The following is a 17,075-nucleotide window of genomic DNA, read 5'->3' as shown; positions in this document are numbered from 1 at the left end:
CATTCCTGCAGTGGCACGTTAACTCTGAAGCATAGTGGTGGATCTAAGCTTGTTTTAAATGGATTAGTCAGACTTCACTAAATGCTTGTGTCGACACTCTCATTTGGAATTAAAGTGGCCTTAATTCAGTTTCATTCACTTAGAAAATTGATTAACTGTATGGACAGAGCATTGCAAGCAATAATATTACCACGGCTTAATGAGTTACCATTCATCAGCTGCCCATCAATAACTCCTTGTCTATCAGCTCCCACTCCACCACAGTTGCAGGCCTTTGTATTTGTGAGGGGCGATGGCCTCCTCATGGCCAGGGCAAGCTGACGGGCAGCGATCTTTGCATCTCGACCGCTCTGCGGTCGTACCCGTCCTCTGGAGCTCAGACAAGTCCTGAACTGGTGGACTGCTGTGGAAACTGCCCTGATTCACATTCACCACCTCCAGCAGCAACCACTGTGTTTCAGGCAAACCGCATTCTTTATGAACGAAGGAAAAAAATCCATGTCTTGGCCAATTTATGGGTGAAGCCTACACAAGCTATGTCGCAGGATGGCATTAGAGGGAAGAGGACCTATATTGGCTATATGTCATTTCTTAGCAGTACTACTCCATGGCAGCATGTCCTCATGTCATTTTTGGACAGTATATACTGTCCCAAGGTAGTTTTTACAGAGATACATCCATTTAGGTAGCAATCCAGGTATTCCCTGCAGGTTAATTTACCGTGCTGAGCGTCAAGCTCAGGCCCTGCCTGGTGTCGCAGTGCTCTGCCCTGCACTGCTCACTGAGCCATTGCCCACCTCCACGCACGCAGAGCAGCCGTGCCTCCAGCAATGCTCGATCCAGTGCAAGCGACCAAGGTAGACACGACTGCAACTTCAGTCTTTCTGTAATTATTTGCAGGAAGTGTTCCCATAATTTAAAAACTCTACAAAGTCGACTATACAATGAAACAACTGTTCCTGAATTACATAGTTTAAATTAATTATGAGCCCCAGCAAGGGAAGTAAGATGAACAAGTGGAAGGCAAGCACTCTGCAGGGCTTTTCAAATTATTGTAAAGTTTGGAAAATGGGGCCCACTGTGTCTATTACCCACTTCGTAACAGTCATAACTGGATTGTTTTGCTTGTTACACTGCTGGATACTCTCATGGATCTTAAAGCCTTGCCAGTTGTTTTATTTATTGGTAATTTTGTTGAACGCCACGGTAAAATGTAGTAACTGGACTTTGTTTATAGTGCTAAAATATATTTTCCTGTGTGCTTATTTCCAGCAGCCAGTGCAGTGCAGTAAGCCCATGATCCATACACCCCAGAGATTTAAGATTGGTATTGGTTATTTGCTTCCTGCATTATCTGCAGATTGAAATCAAATAAAGCACAACTGGTTTTCAAGATTTGAAGCAGTTTTTCAGTACTTTCTATTCTGCTTGTGTTGATATGGACTCCTTGTGCGGCGTTTCCTCCTCCTCACGGTCACCCAAACTCAGACACCCCCTGTCCTGGGCACGGGCTCTGTTACCAATGCAGGCGAGGTCTTTGGGGGTTTGGAAATCACATTTGAACTGCACCAGACTGCACAGCCCCTATGGGGATCGACCTCTCTTGTCACAGTTTCAGGTGTCTTGAAGGGATCTGACTTTCAGAATTTTCTGGTATCTGAAGTTCATGACCAAGTCCCTCTGAAGTCACTGAGCTAAAATGGTGCATTTGAGCACAACCCTCTGACTCTTTTTGTCACTCCTTCCCAGACCTTCTGGAGACATCAGGAATAAACCAATTCAGGTAATGCGTGTTCTGAAGAAAAAATGGCATTCTTTGATCAACAGCAGGCATATACAGTCACATTCACACATGCAGTCAATACGGAGCAAGACGTAAACCCCAGAATCACACGGTTTGGGGGAGCTGCCGTGGCAGAGCTGTGGGAGGTGTGGAAGGCACCTGAGGAAAGGGGGGACTGTGCGCCGAGAAGCAGCACCGCAGGTTGTGCCAGACGCAAGGACGCTGGTGTTTTAGTCAGATAAAAACAACAGAATTACTTGCTACTTATGAAAGCCACCATAGGTTTTAAAAAAAACAACACTCAGCTCTCTTTTATCAAGTAAAAAACCTGTTTTGAGTTAGACTATGAAATTTATCATTTTAAGTGAAAACGTTCCAGTAAATCACCTCTTTCCCACCCTTCTCCCTTCCCTGGAATTCACCAAACATCAAAATACAACCAAAGAGGGAGAAATTAATTTAAAAATAAGTCTGCTAATCTGTTCATTTATGTGATGCTTTAAAATAGCCATTGTGGGGTCCTTGCCATTATCTGTGGCAGCCATATAATTGTGGAAAATTTTAAAGGTCCCATCTGGCTCCCAGTACATTTATTCTAATTGTGAAAAAGCAGGGATATTCTTGCCTCTCATTAGTATAAGCTTACTTGCCTTAGTTTCTGTCTCATAACAATATAGGTCAAAGAGGAGACACCTTAATGAGAATCTTGGTAACATAAACAGGAAATACGGTTCATTTTCTTATCTCCATTTGCAACTCAAAACTTCATGCCCAAAATGAAAACGCTAATTTTCTTTAATTCATTTTTTTGCTTTGTCTTTCTCTTGGGCCTTTATCTATTAAGCAGGGCAATTATAGGATGTATTTTCATCATAAGTATTAATATTCGCATTTATGAATTAATTTACCAGCATAGAAGCAGGGAACTAAAGGACAATATAATTTTAATTCCTTGGTTTTATCTCTGGAAACAGTTGTTTTCACTTCTTCAGCCCGCAAATTAAATGGAAAGGAAGAATTACATAGAGTCGAAGCTATTTAAAGTTGAGATGATCAAAAGGAAAAGAGCAGGGCACTTCAGCTTTCTGTCAACACATATTTCATATGCATCGCCTTCCTATAGTCGCACGGAGGCCAAAGATAACAATTAGCCGTATTTTCCCTATGTGCAGGGAAAGCAGAAAAGGTGACACCATTCCAAGCTTATTTTGTTCCTTACCTACACACATTGAGGAGGTGCTCATTCACTGCGCTGTACGACTGCTAAGCTATGGGTATAAAACAGTCCTTGTTTTATTCTGTTTATGATGCAATTCCATGTGCATTTCTCGACTGGCGAAATCTGGCTTGGGAACAGAGGGAGCTGCTGCAGAGTGAGAGCAGTGAGGGTGCTCCCGTGGGAGCTGGAGGAGTTGGCCAGGGCTGGGTTTGGGGCCTTGCTCACCCCATGGCTGCTGGGGCCTGAGGTCAGCACCAAGCGCTGCCCTGCCCCAGTTCACCCACACACAGCTCTCAGTCCAAGGGCAGCGCTGTTTTCACTTGGATGTTGTTGTAACCCTGGTTTATCTCCATAGGAGGGCTGCTCACCTTCAAACTAGGCAAATATAAGAGTTTTTTAATGAAAACTGCCTCTCCTGTGAGGACATGCCATAGTGCGTTGCCTATTGTGCGAAAGCGTTTAACGCAACTGTTTTCTTATGTTTCTTATGCTCTTGTTGATCCTGAGATACGAAAGAGTTAAAGTAAAATATATCAAGTTGTTGCATATTTATTACTCAGTGTAGAGTATCTGTGGTTTTTTGAGAAAAAGTGCTGAAGGTGGGAGAATTGAACCCGTGAGCACCTGGGAAGTCCGCAGTTTCACAACCAGGACCGTGCACATGTTCCTCCCCCGAGCTGCATTCTGTGTAACTGATGGGGAACACTTTACACCCGGCACATCAGCTCCGGGAAGCTCAGAGGAGCAGGGCTGCTATTGAAGCCGCTTTCCAAAGTGAGCAGCTCCAGTGCAAGGTTGGCAAATGGTGAGAACCAGCACTGCAGTGTGAACACCCAACTCCAGAAACTCAGATCTGGATCCAAAAGGAACAGTTAAAGCCAATCTCTTCCCAACGGATACGATCACGGATACATCTCTTTGCATTTGTAGAGTAAACAATGTAAAGCTGTCTTTTCCTCATGATATACATTGGCTTGGGAATAACTGCAAAACTGAGTAGGTCTGTGTGCAGTACATTGCTTTCAGATTGTCGTGATCAAACTATCTCATGTTTTTAAACACACATATTCTGCCTATCTCATATACATATGTGTGCTGTAAAAAGTCAAACCTGAAGGTGGCCTGTGGTTTGATAGAGAAGCATGTAAAATTATGAATGAAAAGTATTCCTTTTTCTTGCTTCCTGATTAAAAAAGTGTCTTTGAATGCTTGCCTTTGGATATTTAAAATAAATGTCCTCCCAATCAAATTGCAATATAATTGAGTCGAAATTAAAAGCTAAATACAACCGCTATAGATTTTTAATATGCTTTGCTAAATCACTGTCCTTTAGCATAAAAGTAGGTTACTGTCACTTTTGGGAATGAGATCATCCCATGAAATCAAGTGCCAAAACCTTACCAAAGTCACTTTTTCTCTGGTGTTTAATTGAAGAGCTAAGTACACAATCTCTGCATGCATTTTCATAAAGCTACTCGAGGGATGGCATGTGAAATAAGTTATGTCTGCGTTACGCAAGGTCATTAGTGCTCATACAGAACACCAGTAATGACACTAACCCATCTCCTGTACCCGTGTTTGCATAATACAGTATTTTTGGTGCAAAAAACAATTTAATGGCAAAGGCTATGTCTTTTGAAATAGAGTATTTAAAGGTTGCTGCTGTTTTGATGGAATTATTTTTTGTGGGATGTTTAGTTTGTATGTGAATTGCATTAAAATAGACTCGTAAGAGAGATTTCTGTACAATTTTAAGCAAATTTTAGCTTTAGAAAAAAACAGCTGTAGCCATTAAGTGAACCAGCTGTGTACTGTAAGAGTGAGCTTTGCTCCATGAGGAGGACCTCTGAGAGTGTGTGTGTGTGTGTTCTTGGCTTTCGGACTGCCACGTTCTTCAGGGATGATGAGAGCACGCAGCTGAAACACGGACTGCACCATGGGCACCTTTACCAACACAGAGTGAGAACCAGGCTTTGCCCTGACAGATCACAGTCAGGCAGATAAATAGGGTGGAATCTTAAAATAAAGGCCGAATAAAAGCACGATGAAGAAGTAGAACTGATACAGGACTTGATACAAAAGCATTAATTTGGTCAAAAAGGAATGCTTAATTTATTTAGTTCAATTTAAAAATCCCCAGAAGCTTTACATTTGCTTTTAGCACATGACCATCGCTGCCCCAAGCAGTGCAGCAGTTTTCTTCTACCTGAGCCAGGTTGCAAAAGCAAAATGTTTCTTGCTTGAGTGGCCTCAGTGGAGCAGTTTGGTCTGCGAGGGACCATCCCCATCCCTACTGACAGCTTGGGGTGCTGTGAAAAAAGAAGGTGAATTGGTTCATTTTTAAAATAACTGCAGCTAGTACTTTCATAATGATCTAGTGTTTAGAGTACTCAGCAAGAAACCTACGTGCAGTGCACTCCCCAGATCCACACCATTCACAAACTAGATTAATGCCATATCCTTTTGCATAGGAAACATGAATGAAAATGCATTTTCTGTCTGTTGTGTTGAACCTGTGATGCTCACTGGGTTAGATTCTTCCTCATTTGGGTCATCTTGGATCTCTCTCATGGTTACACTCATCATCATTTCAGTTTTTATTTTTTAACAAAAGGCAGTGTAATGCCACTGAAGCCCTTGGGCAGCAAGCAGTGCCTGCTGCAGAGCATCTCCCGCAGTCGAACCCCTCAGCCCCCTCCGCTCACTGGGACCCCTGCGTGTGGAGCCTCCTCCCGCCCCGTCTGTGTTGAAATGCCAGTTGCAGAGCGTGGTGATGGGCATTCACTGCACCCTCCTAGCCCTCTTGTGCTGCCCATAAACAGACTGTGCGAGTTAGATCCCTACCAGGTAATAGCAACGCTGCTAATACGCAAGGCTCTGCATCTTCCTATCCGTTATCTCAGCCTTTTTCCTACAAGCACGCACATCCTTCACTCCCTGGCAGCTCTCTTCCTCAGGACTATCCATATTCACTGATTAAGATAAAATTTTGTGGACAAAAGCGGCAAAGCGATATCTCACATGCTGTTTATTGTTAAGGGGATATTTAATAGCTTTTAAATCCATTTAAGAAAATGGGAGCAGTGAGTCACATGTAATTATTCCCAGATAGATCATTAATTACTTGATAAAGTTTCTACATAATGCTGCCTTTTGCTTTTTTGCCATAATGACGGGTTATTTCTAATTTATCTCAGTTTGCTTGTCAGTTATTCCAGCTCCCTTTCATCCCCTATCCGTGATATGTATGTAAATATTACAGATTGAGATTGATAAAGGTTTAAAAAAAAGGCTGTTACTTTATTGGATTACAGAACAGTTTATGAGAAACTCATTTGATTATTGTGTTAGAATGGTATCATTTGCACCAATACAAGTATGGCTGGTTTGGTACCTAAATACTAAATGCATTTTTCATAGGTTTGTAACTCAGCTTGAGAAATTTGAGTTGGTTTTAGAATGCCAAAGAAAGATGCCAATACAGAAACTACATTTGAAACTAAAATTGCACTTTCAAAAAGGTTCACCTGGTTACACACTGGGGTTTTGTTCATTTAAGCACAACTTTAGATGAAGTCCTCAGAACTTAATGGTGGATTAAAAAGAAGGAGTGAGGTTGCAGGAGCATTTGAGCTGTATGTTCTTTAAGAACACTCAGTATGTAGGCACTAGCAAATTAATGAGATGGATGTGCCCACTTAAATGGACAGCGGGGTTGATGGTGAGTGTCAGGACAGCAGCACAGAGAGGCACCACAGCACTGCTTCCTGGGGGTCACACCTGATCCCAGTATCCCAGAGCTGTGTTGCCTTTGGAATCCAAACTTCATCAGTGTCTGTGCCGATGTCTCCCAGCCCCCGGCTGACACAAGCAGCTCTGTGTGTTTGGTACAGAACAAAACCAGCGTCAGGTGGCTGACACCAGGATGGGTCTGTGTGCAACCGGCGCACGGTGTCTTCCTCCCAGCCCCTCAATGTGCCCTGATGGTGATTTAAGTGTCCGACTGGCACAGCTCCCCAGCAGCACCCATAGGAAATCCGGAACAGAACAGTGCTCGCTTGCTCAGCAGCAGCTGGTGAACTCTGGGAGTGAATTTATCCTCCTCCATAAACACTTGGACATTTATGAGTGCAGGCTGCATTTGCTCTCTGATACACCCAATGCTGGCGTGAGGTTATTACTAAGTTATTATTACACTGCCAACTAAAACACGTCTAGCTAAAATGTTTTAGATTAGCTTTACTGTGCCACATTATACTCCGTAGTTCTCCATAAATAAACAAAAATAAAAGAGCTACCATGGGAAAGTGTAGAGAGCTAAACTCAAACATCTTTACTCTGTTTGAGCCCTAACTGTTCCCAGTATCCCGAAGGTCGTGCACTTCAACTACGGCAGTTGATGGCTACAGCCATACCACGAGGGATACGTTTCCGTTTTAACAACCATTTCAGAGCGTCTTCCTTCCCAGAAGACGGAAGGATCAGCTGCTGTCGTGTGAACGGTAACACGGCCATCGTGCTCATTGCAGCACTGCCCTACATCTGCTGTCTATTGCTCTGCAGTCCGTGTCGTGCCAGGCCTGGTGGGATGTACGTCAGTAGCAACTCCTAAAACTGTCTGCAAAAGCTAAACAAGGCCTAACGAAGTTAAGCGTTTGAAAAGACGCCCAGCCATTGTCAGCGATCAGCAAGCACAGCTGTCTGTGCATCGCGGGGCTGAGCTGGACGTCTGAGCTGACACAGCCTCCCGGTCAGACCAAGTCACGCACACCATTGCAGGCACTGGGATGAGGCTCAACAAGTGATGCTTTGGTTTTGGTTGCAACACCTTTGCCATCTTCATGTAAAAGCAGCTGTCTGCTTCTCACTGGTTGTTTCTGATGCCTGAATCAGATCCCACATGATATTGTAGGATTTATAACATCTTGCAAATATTTTGGCCAAAATGAAGGTTCAGAAATTCAGATACAGTCTGTTCTTCCTGCAGCACACGTGTATGGCAGAAATGGGTTACTTATATAGCCCAAATAAGTGGAATACAGGATTAACCTTAACTAATGAACCTAGAAATACTTGTCTGCATCACCAGTGTTCAAAACCTGAGGACCATAGACAGTGAAGTGGGAATTAGTTCAGACCACCAACCGAATCCTAAATTTATATTCTAGCTTGTAACTATATTTACCACTGTCAATGACATTTGATTTATTATTTATTATATGTCATGTGGTGACTTACTGCAAATATACCTCACTTGGCCATCAAAGATTACGGCATATTGTGCATTTTCTGGTCAAGATAATACTATTTGGAAAGATAATGAAAACGGAATGTGTCCCACCAGGGCCTGCTGGAGATGCCAGCTCTGGGGCCTGCTTAGGCCATGGCCCCGGTGACCCTGGCCCTGGCCTGCAGTAATTACCTTGGTATCAGTCAGAGATCACCTCTGAGGCAGTGCTGTGTGGTCATTAAACAAACTCAGTGCAAGCGTCTGAGTTTCCACACTCCGATCCTTTCTTCAGGTTCTCATGGGGCACATGTGCTCCCCAGAGCGCAGTGTGAAGCCGTTTGAAGTCGGGAAATCCTTCTGTCGCCTTCACACGGCTTTGGGCTCGGCTCTGCGGCTGTGGGTGTACAGATGTGCTTCATCTCCCGCATCGGTGCCATCGGCGTTCCCTGCCTCTCAGGGACAAGCTCTGTTCTCAGAGGAACAGCCAGACACAGAGCAAACGTCTTCCCCCATTACTGCAGCACTACCGGGTAGCCTGTTGCTTTGGAGCAATAGCCAATACTTTGCTTTTTAGCATCTTGGCTATGTTTTAAGGATGCTGATTGCTGTAGGATTTTAATGATGTTTCCCAGACCCTGCCCCAGGCCCACCCAGCCCCTTCCCACAGGACAGCGACATACGCTCATTCTGATGGAAAGAATTTCAGGATAAATCAAACCAGAAGCCTTGAGATAAAACACCTTTTCCAGCTCCCAGCCCACGGTCGAGCCATGGTTTTAATACTGTTACATTTAACATGTGAGACTTCACAGCTGATTAGCAGAACTTGCTTGTAAGGAGAGCAGAACTTCCCAAAATCCTATTTATGGAAGTTTTGTAACAGCCCTCTTGTGCACTAAATGAGGTGTGGTACACGTGTTCCTCTGTATGGGAAGCCTGGTTTATGTACTTCATGTTAATGATGGCAATGCAGTTACTAACAACTTACAGCAGATTTCACTGAATATTCTAAGTATGCTATATTTTTTAATATTCTTTGGAAATACTATTTTGTTTATCTTATAGCTCATTGCACAGCTTGCTGCCTTTGTACCTGAAGATTCATCTTTGGAGTTTTTTGCCCTTTCCATTCACCTAAGAATTATTTATCTGTTTAAAAAAAGGGGCCTTGAATGGTTATACCCCATGCTGATTGCTTTTGCTTAATGGCCTGTTTTCTGAGCTTGAAAATACAACAACTTTGAACATAATAGTGGCATTTGCAATATGCTTGAGACTGGAAGAAAATTATAGGCCTGAGCCATTTTAATGCGGCCATCTTTTCTTCTGATTCATTTCTGAAAAGAAGCAAGAGACTATATTTACCACTGTCAATAACATTTGATTTATTATTTATTATAAGTCATGTGGTGGCTTAAATTTACTTCCAGTTTTAACAGGAGGAGAGTTGTGATGTAAATATCTTTTCATTGTAGTAATGGTTGATGTGCTGGAAAACCTCCCTGTGTTATATGACAGTTTCCAAATAGCTGAATACCACTTGATAGATATTGTTCAATCTCTTTGCTTCTATTTTTGATTTATTATTTCAGTAGTCATTCGGGATCAGGTTCACTGCTTGTTTCTCTTTCACCACCTAGGCAAGATGCTAGTGTGAAAAGCCTGCTTTATTTCTTGAACCTGCATGGGAAGCTGGAGCCTGTTTACGCTTTACCACTGGGGATTAAGGTGGTGGTTTGGAACTTTCCGGCCCAGGTTTTCCCACACCAGACAAGCTGAGTTTGGGAAGAGCAGAGCCGGGTTTTGGCTCCCTGGAAGGTCCTGGTGGGCCTCAGAGGGGTCCTGCTAACAGGGCAGCACCACGAGCTGCGTTCACAGCACCCCAGGGTGTCCTTGGACTCGTCATTGTGTCTAGCTTGGCGCAAACTCATTTTCCATTTCAGCATTCAGTAAATAAATTCTATAAATTGAAATATTAAATAGAATTGTGTAGATTTTAGCATTTTATAAACAAGCTGTAGTGACGCACAGACCACGTGTATCTATGCAGTAGTCAGCCAGTGTCATCTTTAAAGGGATGCGGTGAATTCACTGAGCACTGACAGCAGCGATGCTTTCAAAGCAGGTCTCACAGAGAGAGCCTGGGATTTCTTCTGTCCTAGCGGAGCATGCAGGGGTGCCCTGTTACCATCTCCAGCCCTCAGGCTGCGGCCTCTACCACTAGATTAGGCCTTTGAAAATAAATGAGTTCAATGATGGATACAAGCAGGGGGTTTTGTTGGGCTTTTTAAATTTTTCAGTCTTGAAACTCCTCCAAACCTCAGTATGTATAACCTACTAATAACGCCACGATATATGTATTTTTATTAGACTTTCTATTGAACACTGGTCTAATACCTTTGCTTTCTTTATTTATGATGAGATTGTTTCCAGCTACTGTTAATTTATTTTACACAGCCCATGATGTAATCGTTAAGCAGTTGTAATGAAGATTGAAGGTTTAATAATGCCAAGTGTTACAAATTTCTATTTAATCATTCCTAAATCGATTAGTTACTTTCACCCAAATGCCGTGCCATTGAAACAGAGAGAGCTAAAGACACAAACCGCTGTGGCCAGTGTTTGATAGATGTTATTTTGGTGCAGTGGTAATTGAGTTATTGAATTTACTCATCTTCCAAATGATGTTTGCATTGTCTCAGCCATATGTGTTTAGGGCCAGGGGAAGGTCATTAGGAGCTTCAGACCGGGGGCATGTTTGGGTTAAAGTGATTTTGAAGAGCCAGTGTTGAGGTTAGTCAATTAAAAGAAATGGCACGGGGATGCTACAGAAGGACACGTTACGGGCTGGTCAGCGAGGAGGCCCCAGAGGCCTGTTTAAAATAGTCTAAAGATTCTGTAAGTAAATGTCTACTCCCAGCCCCAGGCTCTTTAGCCACTGACAAATTGCTGTGTAAGATGCCCTTCACTTAAACCAGGTTTCAGCTGTAAACAAATTTCACACTTTGATGGCTGCTTACAGGACAAGCCTATAAGGCCCAAGGTAAAACATGAAGTGAGAATACCTTCTGTATGTATAAAATGCCCTTAAAGTGAAGTTCCTGAAGGGAAGATGGAGGCTGCAGGTGGAGCACAGCCCATGCCCCAGGCTGCAGGGCACAGCACCAGCTGCAGTCCTGAGGGGGTTGCAGGGGACCCTGGGCTGGTTTGGGGCTCCTCCTCAGTGCCACCGCTGAGCCCTGCATAAACAGGTTCCATACGCAGGGGATTATTGGTTTGCTACGATTAAGCTGTTCCAGAGACACAGTTCAATAGGTAAGGTATTTATATCTACATCCTGGACACAGAGTTTGGGAGTGCTTTGTTGTCCCAAAGAGTGCATCATTTCAATTTAAGGCTGCATCATCTCTGTGTGAGACTGTGTGCTGATGACTGCATCTCTGGTGGAAAAGAAATGGATAGGAAGATTCCCGTGGTAACTAGAGAGCACCTCTCCTGAGCGACCCAGCACCAGCAAAGGTTTTCAGGGGACCCGATATCCTCTGCTCTGAACGGAGTCACTGGGAAGAGCAAAACCTTTCTTGAAGTGAAGAATGGGCCCACTGTATTTTTAATATTTGCCTAGTTGCTGTGTATAGAGACCATAATTTTTCCTTCTAAAACATTGGATAGAGGCTCATGGTCTCAAATGTTTCTGTTGTGCAACTCTTTAAAACCTGTTGTTTTATAAATACACTGGTTTGTATTTGATTTCTGTCCTCTAAATACTATTTAAATCAGAAGTAATAATTTCTAATCCTATAAAATGCCCAAAGCTTAAATCAATAAACATTTGATGAATACATAACCTGAGGACATTCTGTTTGGCTGATAAATGATAATTGTGGGAGTGCCTGGCAGCTTTTGTAGTTAAACCTTTGCTTTTATACAATTAAATGGGTGACTCCTTCAGACGCTGGACACACTCTTAACGATAATTGCACAAGCAGCCAGAGATCTTGTTGTGAACAAGTGAAACAAAGACCCTTGTGCCCATAAGCCATCAGCTGGAAAGCCAGGGTGGCCAGGCCCTGTGTGCCGGCTCCCTGAGGACCTCAGGACACCGTGCCCAGGTCCCATGCAGCTTTTTGGGTCACCACCACTCACGTTGTGTCTGAGGGACCCCTCGGTTTGCCTGCCCTGGCCCTGCAGCCATGCTCTGCCCCCCACCACGGCTGCTCGGCCCTTGGCTCAGCACTGGGCCATGGCGTCCCCAGCTGAGCCCTGGCCAGGAGTGCGGCCCCACACAAGGCAGCGCTCCTGTCTGTGGGACACATGAAACAGGCCAGGACACGTCTGTACCAGTGGAACCATAACGACAGCGGAGTCAGTCATGGCCAGTTTACATCATTTTATGAGATGTAAGCACAAGAACAGCACTATAGGATCACTATAGGATCACTATAGGATCACTCTAGCGATACACAGGCCCTAGGATTGCCTCCTGCAATTACCTGTGAATGCATGGCAGTCATGCGTTAATCCAGAACCCATCTCCATCCCTCCACTGTCCTTTCCCTCCAGCCTCCCTGTAATTTTCCTCACATCCAGCAAAGCCACCCCAAATTGAATGCACAGGTGGAGTTTCTTCCTCCCCAGTCTACCCTGTTCTAGAAACGGTGCCTCCAGTAACCAAAGCGGTTGGTGCACTGCACATTACAACAGGAGCGGTGTCCCGTGCAGTGGTGTTCTGTCCTGCAGGCTGTGGCTGCTGAGTCATTTGCAGCCCCTGCAGTTGCACTGCCATATGCCAAATCTGTAAAATCCTGTTCACATTTTTTTCACCAGAGAACATCTCTTTAGGGGAGAAACACGGAGCTGACAAGTACACTGCTTCCCGCTGAGAATAAACTGCAGGACATCCCCAGCCATCAGGCTTTACAGGACACTTTAGAAGGATCTTTAGCCTTTCTTCCCTGTGTTGATGGAGTTACAAAGTGAGGCATAAGCAGCCTGGCTACAGAACTAGAAATCAGCCAGGAAAACTGGTTCTGTTCTGATGTGCTCTGCTTCCTTTATGTTGAGTCCTCCTGCCTCGCTCAGGCAGAAATGATTGAAAAAAGTGGGAGAAAACGGAACACTAATTATTTTTATCTTTAATGATCACTGGCAAAATTAACAAAGCATTTAGAGATTCTGGCATGTATGAGACTGCGTGTATTATTTTCTGTATTGTCCTAGCCACCGTGTCAGCCAGCACCACATCTCACATGACAAGGAGCAATTAAAGGAAAATGTGTCCAGGCTATGCCCTGCCAAACTGCATCGTGACCCTTCTTTTGGCAGCCTTGTGCACGGTGCTCCTTGGGGAACACCAGGCAGTGGCTGATTCGCCAACTGACATAGTACATATATTTTTTTGTGCATATATGTCATGTTAGTGACATTATGCACTCGTTGAAAACGGAGCTTCTGTCTCAGCATAATGCGCTATTTTTGATGTTGCTTAGATATGCAGAGATTAACAGTCAGGTCCAAGGAGAAAGGCAGTGTCTCTTCATAGGATGTTTGCTTTGTTCCAAGTCAAAATTCACAGCGATTTGATTTTAAAATACACTGTACAATACATGGCGATATAAGTGTATTAAATTACCTAGTTTGAATATAAACGGCTGTGGATATAGCAGCTGAGAGCACCTGGGGAGTTGTATACTACAGACATAGGATTTTCTGTACAATTTATTCAATTAAAGTGTGAAATGTGTCTAGAGGAGTTATTTGAAGGGCTTTTGTTCTCCTCCTTTCTTTTGTGTCCCAGTCCCAGAACAGAGCTCAGAAAGGGAAAATGAAGTTAGAAGTATCTAGGAAGGACATGCAGCTACGCAGCAAAGCGAGGTAGCAACATCACTTCCAGTGTGTCTGGTTCATAGAGCAGATTGGAATGACTGTCCTGTATATTCAACACAAAGCTAGTGAGTAGAAGTCAACTTGTCTACATTTCCTCCACAGCAAGTATTTTCTTTATTTCTCTATTTCAAAATCGAGCACTCGATCGCCAGCAGACCTGGGCTGGGGACGGGGTCATTTCAGAGCTGGGACACTGGGTGGAAGGGGTAGAAATGTTTCTTTTTTCAACAGAACTTCATTTCTGCAGTTGCTGGTGGCAGAGATGAGGACTTTTAAGGATAAACTTCACACTCAGTGTTGAACAGTTCTTCAGAGCCAACCACGTAATTCAAAGACATTCAGTACAAGCAGTTGTTCAGTTTGTCATATCTTGGAGCGCCAGCATTTTCAATACAATTAGCAAATAGGCACCTCATGGCAAGCAGGGTGAAATTACTTTTTTTTAATTAGACTTCAGACAATGTTACATTATGTAGTTAAGAGAAAGGAACTTTGTCTCAAATTTCAAAGTAGTGAATCTCAGTTTAATTCTGCTAATGGCAGTTAACACAGATGGCTAAAAAGAGTAATTATCTGCTTTAGCTTTCTGCCACCTGCCACAAATGAACTGTTTTCTTTAATTGCTCAGAATTACTCTTAATCACACAAAACAGATACTTAAACCCCAGTCACACACTGCAACCGGAGAGCAAGATTTTAACCCTGAGCACACGAGTTCAGAACTGACCGCCCTGACCAAGGGCACTGGCCGTGTGCTGGGATTGCCGAAAGGGTTCATCCCTTCTCCTCCAGGTGGGAGCAGAGTTTGAATCATACAGGTCCTGTCGTCCGATCCCAGTCACTACAGAGCAACCAAAAGGCTACATCCACAGTAACAGAGAGAAAATTCACCTATTTCTGGCTGCTGATATGCTTTGGCCAACAAATGGTCATTTCTAAAAGCCACACTATCAGATAGACTTATCATAAACCTGACTTACTGAAGAACTTAAAGATGTAACGTGAGCTACACCTGACTGAGGGGTCAAAGCTTTTTTAGATTCCTGGAGATACATTAACAGAGCTAGTAATCCCGTTTCCATTGGGCATCATTTTGAACTGAATCAATGCTGGCATTCAAAAGTCCCAACGTGACCCCCTTTGCAAGTTTTGTAACTGCAGTTCTTGGCCCCGCTGCTCAGAGGGGATGTGTGGAAGAACAGAAACTTCCTCTTCTTCTTTACTGCTGCTCCTGGGTCTGAACTGAAAACAGACAAAACCCAGAAGCTGTCTCTGTAATTCTGCCCACTGCATCACCACATTGCATTGACAAAGCACTGATGAAATCCTGAGCTTTAGACAGATCTCTGTGCTTAGGAGAAAGGAAAAGGCACCAAACTCACTGTTCCATGAATGAGTCACTAACTCCCTGTCTCCATTTCTCCCAGATGTGTTACAGAAAGTTCCCAGCAGAATTTATACACGAGGCAATAAGAGGAAAATTAGAGTGGACACCTTTTAATAAGAACTCTTAATGAAAACCAAACCCAAGCAGAATCACTTCACAGTATGAAATCATTGACAATAGAAGTGATCGGGTACCTCTTCACGAGAACAAGTTGTTTTTAAAAAATTATTCCATTATTTTGAAATTAGATAAACTCATGAATACTGCATGAGTTCAGCATCTCTTTGCTGTTACAGGTTTGTATTCTGAAATGTGTGAGTGGCAGAGGGAAAGGAAAAGCATTTAGAAGCACAGACCTTGAAAGCAGCCCTAAGAAGCTTGTTTGTATTCACCAATCTAAGGGTAAACAGAGACCTAAAATATGAAATGAGCAATGACTGAGAAACTCCACAGAAAGAAGATTTCTGAACGTGATCTTTATGGAAAGCAGTTGTCTATGGCGTTAATGTTGCAGACCAGGGCTTTGCGCAGCGTTCCAACTTGGTGTTTCTATTTCATCAACTGCTTCAACCGGCCTGAGAGAGCCCCAGCTGGACCAAGTGTCTGTAAGTGGGTGCAGGAAAGAAAGGCTCCGACTGCATCATTGCCCCTGTGCATTTATTCCCACAGCAGGGAAAGTTAGGCTAATCATAGTATTTACCCCTGTTTCTTGGTAAATAACAAGCTATTATTGGACAATTACAGTAAAGGTCAAGATTGCTTTCCTTTTTTTTCCCCTTAAAGAAACATGCTTACTTTGTGTTTAGCTTCAGTTAAAAAGTGCTTTCCATAAAGCAATATAGTGCAGCAAACATTGGAATGTATCAGAGCTTCTAACGCTGACTTAATTTAACAGTTAAAGATAAGAGTTTTTCTTGGCGCTTGCTTAGGTGTCCTTATTACCATCCAGCTCCAGCTTTCATGTGGGTTTGTTACCATAATTAATAATAATAAGAATGATTCATAAAATGTAGCTATTTTGACATAAATATTGTCCAGGTGACAATAGGTGTTTATAATGGGCGCCAGTGAACACTGGTGGAGTGGTGCTGCAGGAAATGAAAACAACTTCAGAAGGAGGAAAGATTAAATACGATCAATCCATCACTGCGCGATAAGTAACGGGCTTTGGAGTTTTAATGGACGAAACAGTGTAATGTGTTTGGTTTGGGAACCATGGGATTTGATCAAGTATTTTTACATTTTTAAACAGGAAATGGCCTCTTCTCCAAAGGATATTCACATTTGCAGTGCATAAATCAGCTCCTGAGTCCCAGGATCCTGATCTCATGGTCTTTGCTGTGCCATTAACTTTAACTCTTTTTCTTAAGAAACCCCCGGTCGTTCTGCTGGCGCACCCTGATTTGATGAATGGTCGCTGTTGCATTTCTGCCATTCTGCTCCACTCAAGCTCTCGCCTCAGTGCTGCTCCCCCAAACCACTTCAGGCTGCGGGGAAGCCACATCCCCATACCAAGGTGAGCCCCAGGTATGTGGGTGCTCCCTGAGCACCACCCAAACACTGCGTGGGG

This window comes from Mesitornis unicolor, unplaced genomic scaffold (genome assembly GCF_000695765.1).
Source record: "Mesitornis unicolor isolate BGI_N332 unplaced genomic scaffold, ASM69576v1 scaffold8892, whole genome shotgun sequence".
Classification (NCBI taxonomy): Eukaryota; Metazoa; Chordata; class Aves; order Mesitornithiformes; family Mesitornithidae; genus Mesitornis; species Mesitornis unicolor.
Note: the sequence above shows the minus strand (reverse complement) of the source record.